At 50.3% G+C, this 17,657-nt stretch overlaps 1 pseudogene; it reads right to left on the minus strand.

Annotated features, from left to right (window-relative positions):
- Window positions 1-9,518: 9,518 nt before the first annotated feature.
- LOC119234687 (P2X purinoceptor 6-like) lies at window positions 9,519-17,452 on the minus strand (annotated as a pseudogene).
- Between the last annotated feature and the right edge of the window lie 205 nt (window positions 17,453-17,657).

The following is a 17,657-nucleotide window of genomic DNA, read 5'->3' on the forward strand; positions in this document are numbered from 1 at the left end:
GGTAAGCTGTCTGGAGGTTCCTCATTCTATTAAAAATGGAGTTACCATACCACCCGGCAATTTCACTACTAGGGATCTACCCAAAGGACACAAAAACATTGATTCAAAAGAACACCTGTACACCTATGTTTATTGCAGCACTATTTACAATAGGTAAAACCTGGAAACAACCCAAATGCCCAAAAATAGATGACTGGATCAAGAAGACATGGTATATATACACAATGGAATATTATTCAGCAATCAAAAAAGATAAACTCATGCCATTCGCAACAACATGAATGGAGCTGGAAGGAATTATGCTCAGTGAAATAAATCAGAAGGAAAAAGAAAAATATCAGATGATTTCACTTATAACAGGAATATAGGGGAACCAAATGAGACATTAGTGTAAAAATAACAGTACAAAACACAACAAAGCAAAAACAGACAATTAGAAATCAGAGATACACTATAGGGGAGGAGGAGAGAGAGGGATGAGAGAGAGGAAGGGTGGAGGACAGGGGACTGTGATGATGGTGCACAGGTGCCTTGGCGAAGAAAATTCTATGTGGACAAAATTTGAAGCAATGGGGGAAGCAAATATTGTTTAAAAATAACAATAAAAGAAAAAAACTGAACATACTCTTACCATAAGATTCAGTAATCACAATCTTTAGAATTTACAAATGATCCAAAAACTTATATCCACACAAAAATCTGCACATAGATGTTCATAGCATTTTATTCATCATTTCCCAAACTTGTAAGCACCCAAGACGTCCTTCAGTTGGTGAATGGATACATAAGGTGGTACATCCAGACAATGGAGCATTACTCAGCACTCAAAAACATGAACTATCAAGCTGTGAAAAGACAGGGAGGAATCTTGAATGCATATTACTATGTAAAAAATGTATGTAAATAGGCCACATACTGTGTGATTCCAACTATATGGTAATCTGGAAAAGGGAAAACTGTGGATACAGAAAAGATCAGAGGTTGCTGGGTTAATGGGGAGGGATGATGAATAAGCAAATCACAGAGGATTTTTAGGGCAGTGAAACAATTCTGTAGGATACTATAATGACAGAGACCAGCCATTATTTATATGTTAAAATTCATATAATTTATAACAGTGAGAGTGAACCCCATTGTGAACTATGGACTTTAGGTGATAACAATATGTTCATCAGTATCGATTATAACAGATCTATCACTCTGTGGGGGACATTGATTGTGAGGGAGGCTGTGTGTGTGTTTGTGTGTGTGTAGGGGCACAGATTGTATGGGAATGCTCAATACCTTCTGCTTAATTGTGTGGCCAACCTAAAACTGCTCTAAAAAATAGTTGGGCTTTTTTTTAGTTTTTTTTTTAATATTTTATTTATATAATTCTTACATCTTTTTTCATCTTTTCACAATGTATGCATTTTCATTTTGGTTATATTCCCCATACAATTGCACCTCCCCCCTTATTTTGACTCTAGTCCTTCCTTTCCCCGCCCCTCCCTCCCCCCTCCCCCGTAGTGTGTCTCTGGTTTATAGTTGCTTGTTGATTTTGATTTTTACTTTGTATTAATTAGTCTTTTTCCTGGTCTCTTGTTTAGGTTTTCTAAATTTCTGCTATGAGTGAGACCATCTGGTGTTTTTCCTTTTCTTTCTGACTTATTTCACTGCATGATCCCTTCTAGCTCCATCCATGTTGCTGCAAACTGCATGTGTTTATCTTTTTTGATTGCTGAGTAATATTCCATTGTGTATATGTACCACCTCTTCTTGATCCAGTCATCTATTTTTGGGCATTTGGGTTGCTTCCATAGCTTAGCTATTGTAAATAGTGCTGCTATAAACATAGTGGTGATGGTGCCCTTTGGAATTACTGTTTCTGTGTCATTGGGGTAAATACCTAGGAGTGGAATTGCTGGATCATATGGAATCTCTATGTTTAGTAGTTCAAGAAATCTCCACACAGCTCTCCATAGTGGTTGGACCAGTTTGCACTCCCACCAGCAGTGCAGGAGAGTTCCTTTTTCTTCACAACCTTGCCAACATTTGTTGTTGCTAGTTTTTTTAATATGTGCCATTCTCACTGGTGTGAGATGGTATCTCATGGTAGTTTTGATTTGCATTTCCCTGATTACAAGTGATGTTAAACTTTTTTTCATATGCCTGTTGGCCATTTGCATTTTCTCTTCAGAGAAGTTTCTTTTTATCTCTTCTGCCCATTTTTTGACAGGATTATTTTCTTTGTTTTAGGGCAGCAGACCTCTCCTGTCTCACCTGCTGTTTCTCTTGACAGTTTATTTCAATAAATCTGCCTGTTCTGTTCTCAAAAAACAAACAAACAAAAAAAAACAATAGTAATATATTAAAATAAAGTTTATTCTAAAAACATCAACTAGCCATAAATTTAAATTGGTGATAAATTAAAAAAAAATAACTGACCATAATTCTGGGCTCTCAATTCCACTATCTATCCTTTTTTTTTTTTTTTTCAGAAACACACTGTCTTTTTTTAAAGATTTTTTTATTTATGCATATAAGAACTGGGGTACAGGGAAGAGGTGCCGGAAGAGGTGTCTCTGGAGCATTCACCAGAGACAGAGCAGAGAGCAGAGCAGGAAGACAAACCAACCGAAAACAGTGCTGGGGGGAGTAGTAGGCGAGACAGGAGAGGTCTACTCAGGGGAACAGCAGGAGAGACTGGAGAGGTCTGCTGCACAATGTGGGTATCTCCCTGGCAGGCTGGGGATAGAACCCACACTGCAGAGGCTGTGGACAGCTTCACAGCAATGCACTCAACCCCCTGCGCCACCATGGAGGCCCAGAAACATACTATCTTAGCTTATAGCCAGTTTAGAAATCAAGAAGTATGAGTCTTCTGATTTTGTTCTTTTTCATAATTGTTTTGGCTAATTCATTTCCATATGAATTTGAGGATCAATTTCTGCAAAACAGGCAGTTGGCATTTTCATGGACATTGCACTGAATCTACAAACCAATTTGGGGATATTGCCAACTTTAAAATATTGACTCTGCAAATTCACAAACACAGATCTCTCCATTTATTTCGGACTTTAGTTTATTTCAACTATGTTTAGTAGTCAGCGTACAAATCTTGTGTTTCTTTTGTTAACTTTATTCTAAGTGTCTTTCTTTCCAGCCTTACTGAGCTATAATTGGCATATTATTTTAAGCATCTTTGTAAGTTAATTTATTCTTTTTGATACCATGTAAGAAGAATTGTTTTCTTAATTTCATTCTGGATAAATCATTGCTAGCGTATAGAAAAACAATTGATTTTTAAATGTTTCTTTCAGCTCTACCGAGGTATAATTGACAAATAAAATTGTAAGGTTTTGAAAGTGTCCATTGTGATGATTTGATACATGCATAAATTGTAAAAGGTTTCTTCCTAATTAACACATCTGTCACCTCCCATATTTCCTTTATACTTTAATTTTTGTTAGTGGGAACAATTTAAGTTCTGCTATTATCAAATTTCAGTTAGATGATAAAATGCTATCAAGTATAGTAGTAAAGATACTACACATTAGATTCTTTGATTTTTGTATATTGACCTTATATCCTGCACCTTTGTTGAACTTACTAATTCTAGTGTTTGTGTTTGTGTAAATTCCTTAGGGCTTTCTGATCAATCAGGTCATGTCATCTTACTCCACATGGTTTTTCTTCTTCCTTTCCCATCTATATTCTTCTTATTTCATTGTTTTGCCTAATTGTCCTGGCTAGAACCTCCAGTAAAATACCAAATGCAGGTGGACATCCTTATGTTGGTTTTGGTGGAAAAGGAAAATGTCCAGTCTTTCATCACTGAGTATGTTATCTGTGGTTTTTGCATGGATGGGCTCTATCAGGCTGAAGACATTCCCTTCTATTCCTAGTGCGTTTACTGCTTTTTCTTCATCTATTGAGATGGCACAGATTCATCATCTTTGGGACCTGGGCCTTTTATTCTATTAGAATAATGTATTATGGGGGTTGATTTTCCTGTGCTAAATCAACCTTGCATTCCTGGGATAAATCCCTCTTTATACTTTTTATATTTTGCTGGATTTGATTTGCTAGTATTTTGCTGATGCTGTAGCCACAAGGGATATTGATCCATAGTTGTCTTTTCTTGCAATGTCACTTCATTTAGTGCCAGGGTGCTGAACTGGAATATCCCCCTTTTCCCTCTCCTTCTTGTCCTTGACCTTCATGGCATCTTCAGGGAGTTGTTCTGTGTCATTGCCTTGCCCACTGGTGTCCCAGAATTCTCTGGAAACTTACAATTCCCTGTCAAGCATGCTTGGCCACAATCATCAATGCTGGTGCCTGTGAAAAGGGGTGTGTGGTGAGAGCAACCCTTCTCTGAGTACATATAAAGTTTGTGCACTGAAAGCTGGAAACTAACTCTCAGCTGCTTCTCAGTCAGGCCTTGGGGGGCTCCTGTCACAAAACTACTGGTGGACCTCATCATTTGAAATGCATTTTTCTACATTTTGAAGGGGGCATTTCAGAACAAGGAACACCTGCTCAGTTATGTTTAGGCAACTGAAAGTGGGTTAAGGAAGATGTCATCTTCTTGCAGGAAGGGAGAGTCCATCTGACAAGTTCCTCTAGGTAACATCAGCCAAATTGTCAGAGGAATCACAGAAGCTAGCTAAGCTAGTCTGGGAGTGACCATTCTGTCACCACTCCATTAAGCCAGACAGATCAGGTGACCCTAAAATTCCATTCCATGACTCACACATAAACCTGGAAATAATGTTTAAAGATGTAGATGGAGAGAATATCTACCTCGGTTTGCTATGCTTGGATAATCTGCGCCAAGAACATACTATGCTATGAAAAAGCTACATCAACTTTTTCACTTTCAAAGAAATGGGAATTGCAAAAGGACAAAGACACCTCTGCCCCAGGAATATATATACACCTGCTGAAATTTGTGATGGTCATATAATGGCCGAGGTGTAGGAACTGGCAAGGATTAGTTCCCACACCACCAACACCCCCAGGGTTGGGGTAAGGGATCAAGGCAGGTGTCTGGAGAGCCCTCAGAACTGGACCTTAACTTTCCCACTTCCTGGGTTAATCACTTACCTGTTGGCCTGGACTTTCCCATCTGTGAACCAGACAGGGTTTCACGGCACCTTGTTAAACCGTGGTCTCGGTCAGGTAGGGTAGGCTCTCTGGTGTGCCTGTTACAGAGCCAGGGGGAGTCCAGTGCTAGAATGGCACTGGGGGTGTGGATGAGGGTGGGGGCAGGCCCTGTGCTCAGGCAGTCCTGGCAGCAGCAGTGGCAAAAGTCAGGGCTGGCACAGTACGCAGAGCAGCAGCAGAGACAGCAGGCTGGTCACAGCAAGTCCTGCTGAGCCATGTTCAGGACCCGGAAGAGATGAAGATTCAGGTACCTGGGGACCGGGCTTAAGGGAACTGACTGGCAGCAGTGGCCGCAGGTCAGGGATAGGGGCTTTGGCTAGGGGCATAAGGCAGGGATCCTCACCTCCTGACCCACTGCATCAATACAGTAGTTTGACCTGGTGGGCAGGGAGAACGGGTAATGGCCTGTGTCTGAGGTCAGGTGGCCATCTGAGCCATGCCCAGGGCCGCAGAGCTGATCCTGTTCCGGGTCCGGAGGCCTGATGCAGTTCCTGGGAAGCCTCAGGTTTCCACTTGTCCATGATCCCATACCTCAGAGTGGCTTTCAGACACTCCCTAGGGCTGCCTCCTCCTCATCCTCAGAGGCCGCTCAAAGAACCCTAGGAAGGACTCCATCTGCTCCCCTGCCTGGGAAGTAGCTGGGATCTCCAAGTTTCCCTGTGACTTCCTGCAGGGGTACTGCCCATCCCAGCCCTCAGGTTCCCAAGATAGGGACAGAGCAAGGATTAAAGACTGGGCAGAACCCGAATGAACAGCTTATTATTATCCTCTGACCCTGATAGGTACTGGGGACTGGCTTGGTATTCTTCTCAGCTGCCCACAATGGCCCCCTGGGATGCCTGCACGAGCAGACTGGTGCAGTTTTGCCAAAAACCGAACCGGCTGAAACCACTAGAAGAGTCCACCATGGAGACATCACTGAAGCGCTGCCTGTCCACATTGGACCTGACCCTGCTGGGCATGGGTGGCATGGTGGGCTCAGACCTGTATGTGCTGGCTGGCACCATAGCCAAGGAGATGGCCGCCCCTGCCATGCTTGTGTCCTTCGGCATGGCAGCTGTAGCCATCTCCCTGGGATGTGTGTTAGTCTCTGGATATGCGACCCTCAACTTTCCGTACTGGGGTTACACCCTGATGCTCCTGTTCAGCACTGTTGTGTTTCTGCTCAGTCTCCTCTTGTTGTGGGCCCACCAGCAACAGCACCGTCAGGACACCTTCCAGGTACCACCCATACCCAACACACACTTGCTCTCACTCCAGCGAATTCCCCGTGCCCCTTCCCCCTCTACCGCAGCAGAGGGATCAAGGGTTCATAGGGCTGGGGAGGTCAACTGCCCACTTTACTCTTTCCGCATGGCATGGCAAGTGGGCATTTGTCTCCAGAATCTCCAAAGGTTCTGTGTACTCCTGAGAAATCAGACCCTGGGCTCGCAGACATTCCCTGATGCCGAACCCAGCCCTACCCTTGCCCCTCAGATCCCCATGGTGCCCTTGACTCCAGCCCTCAGCATCCTCCTCAACATATGCCTCATGCTGAAGCTGAGCTACCTGACCTGGCTGCGCTTCTCCATCTGGCTGCTGCTTGGTGAGTGGGGGTCGGACTAGGACTCAGCTGGGCTTTGGGAGGAGGCCAAGGAGGGTACACATGGTCAGGACCTGCCCTCAGGCTTGTATTGCCCCTATAGGACTTGCAGTCTATTTTGGCTGAGGCATCTGGCACAGCAAGGAGAACCAGCGGGAGCAGCCAGGGCTGACTTCCATGTGATACATGGTGTTCCCCAGCGGCAGCCTGGAGGAGACGGTGTAGGCTGTGCAGCTCTGCAGCCAGGCCCCAGCCCAGGAACCTGGTCTCATGGTACAGCCTGCCCATCCATGAAGCTAGTTGGGGACCTGCCCACTCTTGCCCTGCCACCCCTATTTCCTCAGGAGGCTGGAGGGGCTGGGAGCCTTTTCTCTCTGAGACAGCTTGGGTTTGTAGGTCTGTTCATGCTGGGGTTCCTCGGGACCTTAGGGCCTTAACCAATGCGTGGGTGGTTTCTTGGTCCAGCATCTTCTAGTTTATGACCAACTCCAGCTACCTGGGCAGGTGGGGTAGATTGGTGGGGAGAGGCCTCAAACCCCAGGGATCCACAATACTAACTGTTTGGCCTGCCATGAGCCCTGTTGCTGTGTCCACTCTCTCATTCTTTGCAGTATTGAGTCCTCACCTGCTCACCAAGTGACTGTCCCCAGGTTCTGCAAGGGGAGGCACCAGTACTGAGACAGTCCTGGACCTGGGACCTGGGATCCTGCCCACAGGCCAGTCCCACCCTTTGTCCTGTTCAGAAGGGATGGACATAGATGCACAGGCTCAAAGAGTCCATGACAGGGCCAAGGGCAGGCTCACCCTCACGTGTCCCCTGGGGGTAGATCCAGGGAGCAGAGCCTGGGCCCCAAGAAGGTTGTCGAGAAAAGCAATGGAGATCTGGGTCCGCTTGGTTTCCCAGGGCTCTCAGAGAGCACACCGTGTGCCTGAAGCCTGCCCAGGGATATAGCGTCACATGAGCACATGGCCCGCATGGCTACCCTGGGGAATACACACCCAGAAAGAGGCAATGGCTGTTTCCAAGTTCTCATTCTCTCCTCTCACTCTGCCTACCCCTCAAGGTCTTTGCAGCAAAGATTCGGGAAGGAGCACACATGTGTGCTGTGCCAGCACCCGGGCCGCTCCAAGCACCTGCCAGCCAGCTGGTGTTTGTGAGGCCCCGGTCCTTGGGAGGGACCCAAGATCCACCCTGTCCACCCCCCATACTGTCTATAGTGGCCATGTTCTATTCCCCACAGATACCTCCAATTCCCTGTCCCTGCCTGCAAGGGCTACACAGGAAGCTTCTGGTTTTGGTAGGCTTTACTCCTGTGCATTCTGCAGTGGCGACATCAGCTCTCACTAGACCCTGAGGACAACCAGGTACTTGTGACCCCACTTCAATCACCAGACCTCAGGGTCATGCTTCTTACCCCAGCCCTTCTGAACCCATCTCCTCATGGACACTCCTCTGAAGAGAGAGGCAGGAAGGTCCCCAAGGCTTTGCTGAGGCTCCAGGGGCCAGATGATTCCAGATGCTAGCACAGGCTGAACCCTACCCTGGACCTCTTCAGTCTGGCCCATGTTCCTCCACCAGCAAGCTGCCAGCACACCCTGGCCACCAGGTGCCCATGAGAAAGGCTTCATCTCTCAGGGGATAGGTACTCCCCGATCCCTGCCCCTGTCCTGGTTCTTATAGCCCTCATCCCTCCACTCCTGCCCTTGGGCCTGGGGTCCAGGGATATTGTCCATCAGGCAAGTCTCTGAATCCTGGGAGGATTCCAAAGTCAGAGCCAGACCAATCTTCTAGGGGCCTCCACATCCCCTGTAAAGGATAGTCCTTCCTGCTTCTAGGCTCTGCCTTGAGTCGTGGTCAGGCCTCCTGTTTGCAGTTGCCTCAGGGAGGGAAAGCAGCTGCCAAAACATGTACTTAGGCATGACCTTGGGCACAGTGAATTCCAGATGTACATCCGCCTCACCCCCATGACTCCCTGGGAAGCAGGCTCCAGGAGGCTGAGATGCGGGTCACCCAGGGGGCATAGAGAAGACCCCAGTGACCAGCAGCCCTCTTCCCTCTCCTCCTCATTCTGGCCCTCCTGTAGGGGCAGGAAGGGCATGGAGCAGGTTTTCTAAGAATTGAGCAGACCGGGGTAAAGCAGAGTCCTGGAGCCCTCGGTGTGTTTCTCAGGTTTTTATTGAGCTTTCACATGTAGTGCAGCCACCAAGTACATGGCAGGCAGAGGTGCTGGGGGGCCAGGATGCCGGTAGGCCTCCAAGCCCCCCACAAGACTTCACTCTGGGCTTCTCTGGCCTTCTTTCTCCCCTTCTCTCTCCTGTCTCTTCTGCTTCTACTTCTCTTGGTGACTGTATCAATACTCCTCCCATGGTCCACAGAGTAAACAACACAACAATGTAACATCTGGGAAGTGCCCTAGCAGGTATGGGCCAAATAGGTGATTGTGTCCTTGCCTGGGACCCTCAGGGGCCAGGTCATCTGCCTCAAACATTCCCCGTTTCATGGATGAGGCCCAAAGTTGGGTGGGGCCATGCCCAGGCAACCCAACACCAGAGCAGGGAGACAACCCCTACGAGTCAGACTTCTGTCTACCGCGCCTTGGACTCTGGTTGCCCACATCCTGTTGAAAGGCAGCTGGTGGAGGGGGGGCTACTCCCTCAATACCCCCACTCCAGTGAGAAAAGGAGGACTGGAAGCCAACCATGGCTGCAGTCACTGTAACCAGTGTCCACTACTGAGAGTTGACGCTACTGGGAGCACTGGTGACAGCCGCGGAGGTTGTTCTCCAGATCTGGGCACAGCAGGGCCCGCCTGGACCAGCTCCCTGCCATTTGGGTGCACGGGCCTTGTCTGCGCCCCTACTCTGTGCCCCTTGTCTGTGCCCCTACTCTGCTGCAGGTCTCTACACAACACGGACTTCCGTCACCCTGGAGTGGCTGGAGTCAAGGGGGGGACAAGCTCCTGGGAGATGAAGGGGAGAATTCTCTGCTCCCTTCTCTGGTCCACTTGGGCCCACCCATGAGGTACCAAGGGCGGAGCCCCGATCCTTCTGAGCCCTGACCCTAACAGCAGGGGTCAGGAGTGAACTGACAGTGAACTGGGCCCATAGATTGAGAAACCACCCAGGCGTCACTGTTCAGCTCCCAGCATCAGCAGCCAAGGGGGCAGGTGCTGGGCCCCCTCTAAAAGTGTGGGGGTACTGAGGCCCACTCCCTCTGCTCATGGTGTGTGGTCACCTTTGGGGCCTGTGCCTGCAAATGAGTACAGTGAGTGAGTCAGGACTCAAGGTACATTCTCCAAAGTGTAGCAGAACTCAGGATCCAGGCCAGACCATAGCTCACCTCCTCATACTTGGTCCTCCAGTAAAATTGGGCTTCTCCATCCATGTACAACAGCAGCAGATCACAGAAGAAGGTGATCTGGGAAAGACAGCACAAATTCATACCCCAGCACCCAACCTGCTTGCTTCCCTCCCTGCTTCGTCATCACCTAGAGACTCAAGGGTAGGCAGGGACACATGCTCACAGCAGACAGAGGGGATCCATAATGGCCAGACTTGCCACATCCAGCCAAGCCACTCCTGTGCCCAGAGTGATGTTTGTGGGGATGAGCCCAAACTTCCCTGCTTGAGAGAGATGTAAGCTGAGCCTCTGGCTCACCTAGGCCCCCACCTGTCCTTCTGCCCCACCCCCTCCACTAGCCCGATGACCACAATATCAAAACGGATTCCACAGAGCTTGAGCAGATTCCGGGCCCCCATGCCAATGGCCTTTCACCAGTGAGTGGCTGTCCTGGAGGTGGGAGAGAACACTCTGCCTGGCCTGCTGTGCTGTCCCCAGGCTGGGATGGCTTTCTCAAACTTACCTCTTACTCATTGATTGATTCCATGGACCCCCAGCCCAAGCCCAAGTCTTGGGTAAGCTCTGCCTGCTGAGGGGACAGGAGGACAGAAAGGTCCCACCACAGAGGCCAGTGAGGTGGGAGGGGGTGGGGGACAAGCCCAGGGCTATGACCTGCTTCCCTCTAGGAACTGGGGGGGCTTCCTGCAGGAGAGACTTCCAGACTGGCTTCCCAGGTTGCAGGCTGTGGGCAGGGAGCAGTCCCAAATAAAGGCAAAGAGCTGGAAAGATTGGTGGAGCCAGGCCGGGCAGAGCCAGGGAGCACTGTCCCGTGGTGCCATCTCCAGATCTGTGCTACAGGGGACTGGTGGGGTGAGGGAAGAAAGGGAGGCTGTGCTTGGGAGACCATAAATGCAGTGCAAGCTTCTTGAGCACATCCTGGATTGAAAAACAAAAAGATTTAGTGCTATAAGGGCACAGTTGAGGACCTAAAACTATTAGACATATTCTGTCAATGTGAAGTTTCTTAGGTGTGGTGAGACCGCCATCAAGTGGGAAGGGTACTCATCCTCAGGCCAGCACTGAGGAAAACGGTGGGGAACCCAGATGAAGGGGAGATTGATGTTCATAGCACTTATTTTGGCCTTTTCAATAGAGTTTTGGAAATTTTCTGTAAAACCTTAAGGAAAAGGCAAAACAGGCAGGCCCCAGTGCTAGGGAGGGGAGAAGCCAGAAGCAAGGTGGGGTGAACATCTGAGCTCCTGCTAAAGGAGGTGTGGACTCAGATCAGAGGGGAAGGGTCCAGAGGGAGGCTGGATGGAACATGTGCTGGGGGGCCTGGAGCTGAGAGCAACCCCTTCTGCCCCTGGGACCCCTCCTCCAAAACACACATAGTGGAGTGCCCAGGGGACAGGGCCTTGGTGTGGCTGCCACAGGAGGACAGTGCAGGGGACCTCGGCAAGGAGCGGTCAGTGAGGATGAGGTCCCCACCTGAAGTTGTAACTTCTCTGCAGCAGGTGGAAGGAGTAGTGGGGCCTGCAGTCAGACTTCCTGCAGTCCAGGTCACAATCCCAGTGGATGTGTATGCTCACAGCACTGCCCTGCTCATGACACACCACTGCTCCACCAGCATACCAGCCAGGGGCCCTCTCCCTAGTCCTCTCAGAGCTCCTCCCCCCCAGCCATGGACCCACCAGCAATGCCAGGTCCTCAAAGACCCCTGCAGTTGCAGCCACAAGGTCCCCAATTCGGAACACAGGGCACTAGGGGTTGGAGTGTGGGTCCTAGTGGCAGCTCTTGGAATAGGCATCATCCCAGATCTCTAAGGCATTGGACCTGAGGGCGTGGAGCCAGGGATCAGACCAGGCCCGGCAAAGGGAGAATCGGGCCAGCCAGGACACAGCCACACTTACTTGGAAAAGTTAAACTTGCTAAAGGTGACTGCGTTTTTAATGAACAGCATAAAGTTCTTGGCTTGGACAAGCAAGGGCTTCCTGTAGGAGGATAGGAGATGAGGGGGTAGGCTTGGCCTGACCTGGGGTCCTGCACAGTACCACTCTCCACAGGGCACCAGTCCCAGATCCCGCAGGTCCTGTGTGTCCCATTGAAAATCACACACTGACCTATTTTTATGCCTGGAAAACACAAGACAGACTTCAGTCTTTCAAATCCATACCGGGTCCAGAGAGGGTGGGCAAGGAGACTGCTGGGAAAAAGGAGAGACTCAGAGATATGGGAGCCATCCAGGGTTCCAGCCTGTCCCCCCCCCCCAACTTCTGAATGGAGGCATAAGAAGACAGAGCCCAGTTACCGTGACTGTGCATCCCCATCTCTCCTTCTGGACAGTCCTCATCGGCCCAGCAGTTGGCCAGTGGGATGGAGGGTGCTGAGGTGGTCAGAGAACAGAGTTACCAAGGGCCCAGGGGTATCTCCTCTCTGTGACCCAGTGCCATAGTCCATAGAGACATACCCTCCTTACCTTAACTCCCCATGAGGGTGCAAATAAAAAGAAGTGGTAGAAGGGGGAGGATAGATGCTATATCCCAAGGGAGTGTGAGACTCCTCACTGCCTGATAGTTGTGTCCTTGGTGGGAGCAGAAGTAATTCACAGAGACCCAGCTCCTCTGGTCTAATTCAGATGACAGCACAGGAAAGGTGAGGGGACCCTGGCAAGATTAAATTCATGCAAGGTGGAGGCACCAGGTGGCGGACCATTGGTAGACCCCGAGCCAGAGGTGCCTGCATAAGGAAGTAGGCTCCATAAGCTTGCTGAGCGAGCACCGAGGCACAGTGCTGCTAGACCCACCAGCTTTAGCCTGTGCCACCATCACAAGACCAACATCCTTGCTGGCTTGCTGTGCAGGAGCTCCCAGAGCCTGGGGGATGGCGTTTTGCACACTCCTCATATGGCTGGCCCAGGAGAAGGAGGCACGGCAGATGCTTGCTGGAGGCTGTGACACTGGAAGTAAAACTGTACATGTGCTGGGAGGGACCAGCACAACCGGGATCCCCAGGAAAAGCAATGGCTTTTCTCAGGAACCAGGCTGGCAGATTGGATGAATTATTTCCCAGTCCTAGCAGTTTCATGGGAAGGGCCAGAAGCTGGGACATGGGGCAAAGAGAAATCACATGGATTCCAGAAAGCACAGAACCATGGAAAGCACAGAACCCAGCAAAATTTCAAGACAAACAGAAACTGAACACTAAACAGTTGTCCTCCAGGCATTTAGAATGGGAAGGACATCATATGTCTGCCGAATGGAAGCACTACCCCTGTGCACGTACTGCACCTCCTGTGTAGCAGGGTCAAAGATGTGCAACTGTGAAGGCCCCAGTAACTGTGGTGGGTCCAACCACCAGGGTAACCAGGTACCAGGTAATCAGGGACAGGTAACCAGGTACCCTCGAGTCCAGCAAGAGATTAAATTTTGCATTTGATTGAAGAAAAATGTCACCATGTAGGTGGGCTTCCAGGGCTGTGTCCTCAGTTCAGCTGTTCAAGCAAAATCCATAGCTGGGGAACTATACATTTAAAAGTGGTTAAGATTACAAGTCTTGTGCATATATTATCACAATTTTAAAAATTAGGGGAAAAAATCCATGGCTGGGAAGGAGAGCAAGTGTGCTCTATGACAGATTTTGGGTTCCTAGGACATCCTCTGGTTAGAGAAAAGCATGAAATTTCAGGGGGAGAATCCACATTTCTGTATGAGAAACGAAGAAGAATAGGGTGCAGGACTCTGGCTTGATCACAGTTGTAGTAGTGTACAAGAGTGTGTTATATTTACCCGCAAAATAACAGAACACGTTAATAGAGGCTGGGCCTAGAAATGGGGAGGTGATCTTCCAACTTGTCTCTCTTTATCAAAGCCCACCTGAGAGTGATACCCAGTTTTGACAGCTCTCTGATAACCCAGAGTCTACAGAGGTGGGACCAGGATGGGAAGAGCCTGGACACCTCGTGGAGAACACAGGGCTAGTAGACAGCTTCTGTGCTCAGAGGCTGGGACCCCTAGGCAAGTGACTCAAACTCTCTGAGCCTCAGTTTCCTCATTTTAAGTGGGAGCCATAGTAATTCCTACTAGGCAGGGTATTTGTAAAGACTAAAGGCATTCTTCCCAGGACTGCAGACTTGGAGGTTTTAGCCCCTTGACAAAGACACTCCTGGACACATAAGTGGAGAGCTGCCTGGTCCCCAAAGGTGGCAGAATCCTTATGTAAATCTAGAACAATCTGACTGTAAAATTCCTCAGGCCTGAATGCTTGGAGGATGGGGTGAGTTGGAGGAGGTGGACCTGACTGTGGAGATGTCTGGCTGAGGGGTTGTGCTGGTCCCCAGATGTGGACCTGTCGGAGAACCTGCTGGGAGCAGTGGGAGCCCAAGCCCTCGGTACCTCCCTCATGGTGAGCCAAGTTGTACAGAAGGTGCAGCTGGCAGCGAACCACCTGGAGGAGCAGGCAGCCCAGCACCTTGCTGAACTTCTGCTTGCCCATACAAGCCTGAAATCCCTGGACCTGAGTTACAACCAACTAAATGACCAAGTAGGTGCCATCCAGCCAAGGCTGCATGGGGCGCTCCTCAGACAGGGTGGTGCTGAAAGGGACATGCTGAGCAGCCCTGCTTCAGCCTTCACCCACACACTCCATGCAGGCCTGCCACCCTTCTGCTCCTGCCACACACAACTCTTAATTCTTCCCAGGGATATCTCATTGTCCTCCCCTGCCTGTGCTGGGTGCTGATTTCTGGGCCCAAACATGAACAAAACAAAGTCATTCTGGTGCCACAAAAGAAAAAATAGGGTATGATTCTAGAGAAGAATGGGGACCCCATGCTTGAGAAGGGTGGGTGGGGAAGCTTATGTGAGGTGAACATTTAAGCTGAAATGGGCCAGGTGGGAGGAAATCAGCTGTGAGTCAGAGGAAGAATATTTCAAGTGGACAGAGAGCATGGCTTATATGGGCAAGAAGAAGTTCAGCAATGTGCTGGGCTGCCTGGTCCTCCCTGCCAGCCGCACCTTCTGTACAACTTGGCTCACCATGAGGGAGGTACAGAGGGCTTAGTCTCCCAGCAGGTTCTCCAACAGGTCCACATCTGGGGACCAGCACAACCCCTCAGCCAGACAGCTCCACAGTCAGGTCCACCTCCTCCACTTCACCCCATCCTCCAAGCTTCCAGGCCTGAGGAGCTTTACAGTCAGATTGTTCTGGATTTACATAAGGACTCTGCCACCTTTGGGGACCAGGCAGCTCTCCGCTTATGTGTCCAGGAGTGTCTTTGTCAAGGGGCTAAAACCTCCAAGTCTGCAGTCCTGGGAAAAATGCCTGTGGTGGAGATGCTGTTACCTTGCTGATGATTTGTGCCCAAGAGCAATACATGCCATCCACAGAAGCCCTGGAAGCTGCATTTCTGCGCGCTGGCAATTACAGCCCAGGTGGCCATGCACTCACATGCCTCAGACTCTCTGTTGAGCATGTTGTGTTCACCACAGCCTCAAGGGGGAGGCGGGGGAATTGTTGGGGTCATTTCACAGATTGAAAATTGAGTCTCAGTGCGTTTGAGCTGCTTGCCCGGGGTCATCCAAATCTTTGTGGCAGAGGAAGCATTTGGATCCAGCCCCACCATACTCCCATCCTGCCCTCCCTCTTTTCACACTCCCAGGCCCTTGCCTCTCTGTGTCACAGGACCCTCCCCCCACACCTTCAATCATTGAGAGGCCACCAAATGCAGGGGGAGGAGGGGTGCTGGCCAGCAGAGGAGAGTGAATGGGGTGGGGTGGTTGGAAAGAGGGATGCCCAGCTGTATGCACACCTCCACCTCCCCCACCCTGAAATGAGGCCTCAGCAATACCAGCAGCCCCCATGTGAGAGGGCCCAGTTGGGGGAGCTCACATCCCTCAGGAAAGGAAGGACTTAAATCTGCCCACCTGCCTCAAGCTGATACCTACCACAGATGCTGCTGTTTTTGCTCAGGGCATGTGCCAGGGTTTCCACATCAGCCCACGGAGCCCACTGTCACAAAGGTCCAGCCACCTGACATGAGGATTAGAGGTCAGCACAGAAGCCAGAGCCTGTGCCCCCTGGAGAGAGGAGAATGGGAGGGGCCTGTTCCTTTCCAGGATTAAAGGCCCCAGACACAGCGGATTACTACCTGGCTGGCCTTCCCAGGGCTCAACCTACTTGCTGCCCTCCAGCTGGAAGGCCTTCCCCTTCCCACATGTTGAGGGGGTGCCTGCTCTTCTCTCTAAGCTACTCCTACACCTCACCTCCAAATCTCTCACCAACCCCCCTTCCAATGGGTTAGAGGCCCCCTGCAGACTCCCAAGTCAGTATACTGCTCTCAGTAATAGCCTTGGCCCATCTGTCACCCAGATGTGGGGGATGGGACATGCCTGGCACAGCACAGGGCAGGGGAGAATATGGGGTGGGTTCAGAAGGGCCACACCCTTAGTTGTTGCCCCAGGTCCTCCCTTCCAAATGTGGCACCAGGGTCCCTCCAAGGGTACCTGAGGCCCCAAGCCATGGTGTCACAGGCTCAGCTCTGGGGAGCTCCCTTGGCACAGAAAGCAGGAGGCAGGCCCAGCACTGTGGGCCCAGCAAGACCAGGAGTAATGGGGAGCCTCAGCCATCTCTCCAAGTCCACGGGTGTCTGAAAGACACAGGGACAAATGTGGATCCTTCTTCAGGCACAGCCACAGACTCCTCCTTCCTGTCAGATGCTTCCCCTCTTAAGGCATTTCTTTTCCTGTGCTGAGGACTTTGAATCTCAAAGAAAGTAAATCCTCTCACACTGGAAGAAGCTAAACCTGGCAGAACCAGTTGGTCAGATGCCAAAATGCATTCTGTATCTTTCTGCCAGAGAGCAGCCCAGGCATATTTTGTGTCCTTATCATGGGGGAAGAAGGAGGGGTAACTGAAACAGCTCTAAGCTCAAGACACTCCTTAGCTTAGTTTGTTCTATGGGCTGGGAAAATTCTACCTGACTTCATTTCAGGAGGGGACCTCCTTTGGCCCTGGTGAGATTGTTTGCATGTTAACATCATCCTGGAAGGGTATTTTAATAGTAGAACTTCTCATGACACCAGGAACCAGGAGGCTGAAGGGGCTGCATTCTGCCCTGGTGTGGTACACAGGGATAAGCTTCCTGATGGACAGCGGTTCCCTGACTACTGGGCCCCAGATTGTTCCCTCTAGCCAGGCAGGGAAGCTCTCAAGGTGAGGAGACTGGCCTGACAGTGATCCTCATCGTTCCACCTTACCGGGGGCACATTTGGTCTCCAGGTTGGAATATGAATCCATCTTGGAACCCTCTTTGTTCTCTGCAACCCCTGCAAGAGGCCCAGTGATTGCTGCAGCCTCTTTCTCCTGCTCTTCGTTTTCTCCTGACATCTTGCTGGGGCCCCTCAAGTAATCCAGCAGGGCCCTTCCATGGGGCTGGCAAGCTTGCCTGACACCAGAGCTTTTGTCTCTGTGCTTGGGGGTGGGGTGGAACTGGGGAAAACTCAGGAGAGCCTGGGGAGTCTTGTGGAGATGGACCACCCTCCCCTCTGGAACCAGTCACTCCCAGGATGCCTGTTACTTCTCAGGCTCTAGC

This window comes from Talpa occidentalis, unplaced genomic scaffold (genome assembly GCF_014898055.3).
Source record: "Talpa occidentalis isolate TD23 unplaced genomic scaffold, MPIMG_talOcc4v2.1 talOcc4.8, whole genome shotgun sequence".
Taxonomy (NCBI): domain Eukaryota; kingdom Metazoa; phylum Chordata; class Mammalia; order Eulipotyphla; family Talpidae; genus Talpa; species Talpa occidentalis.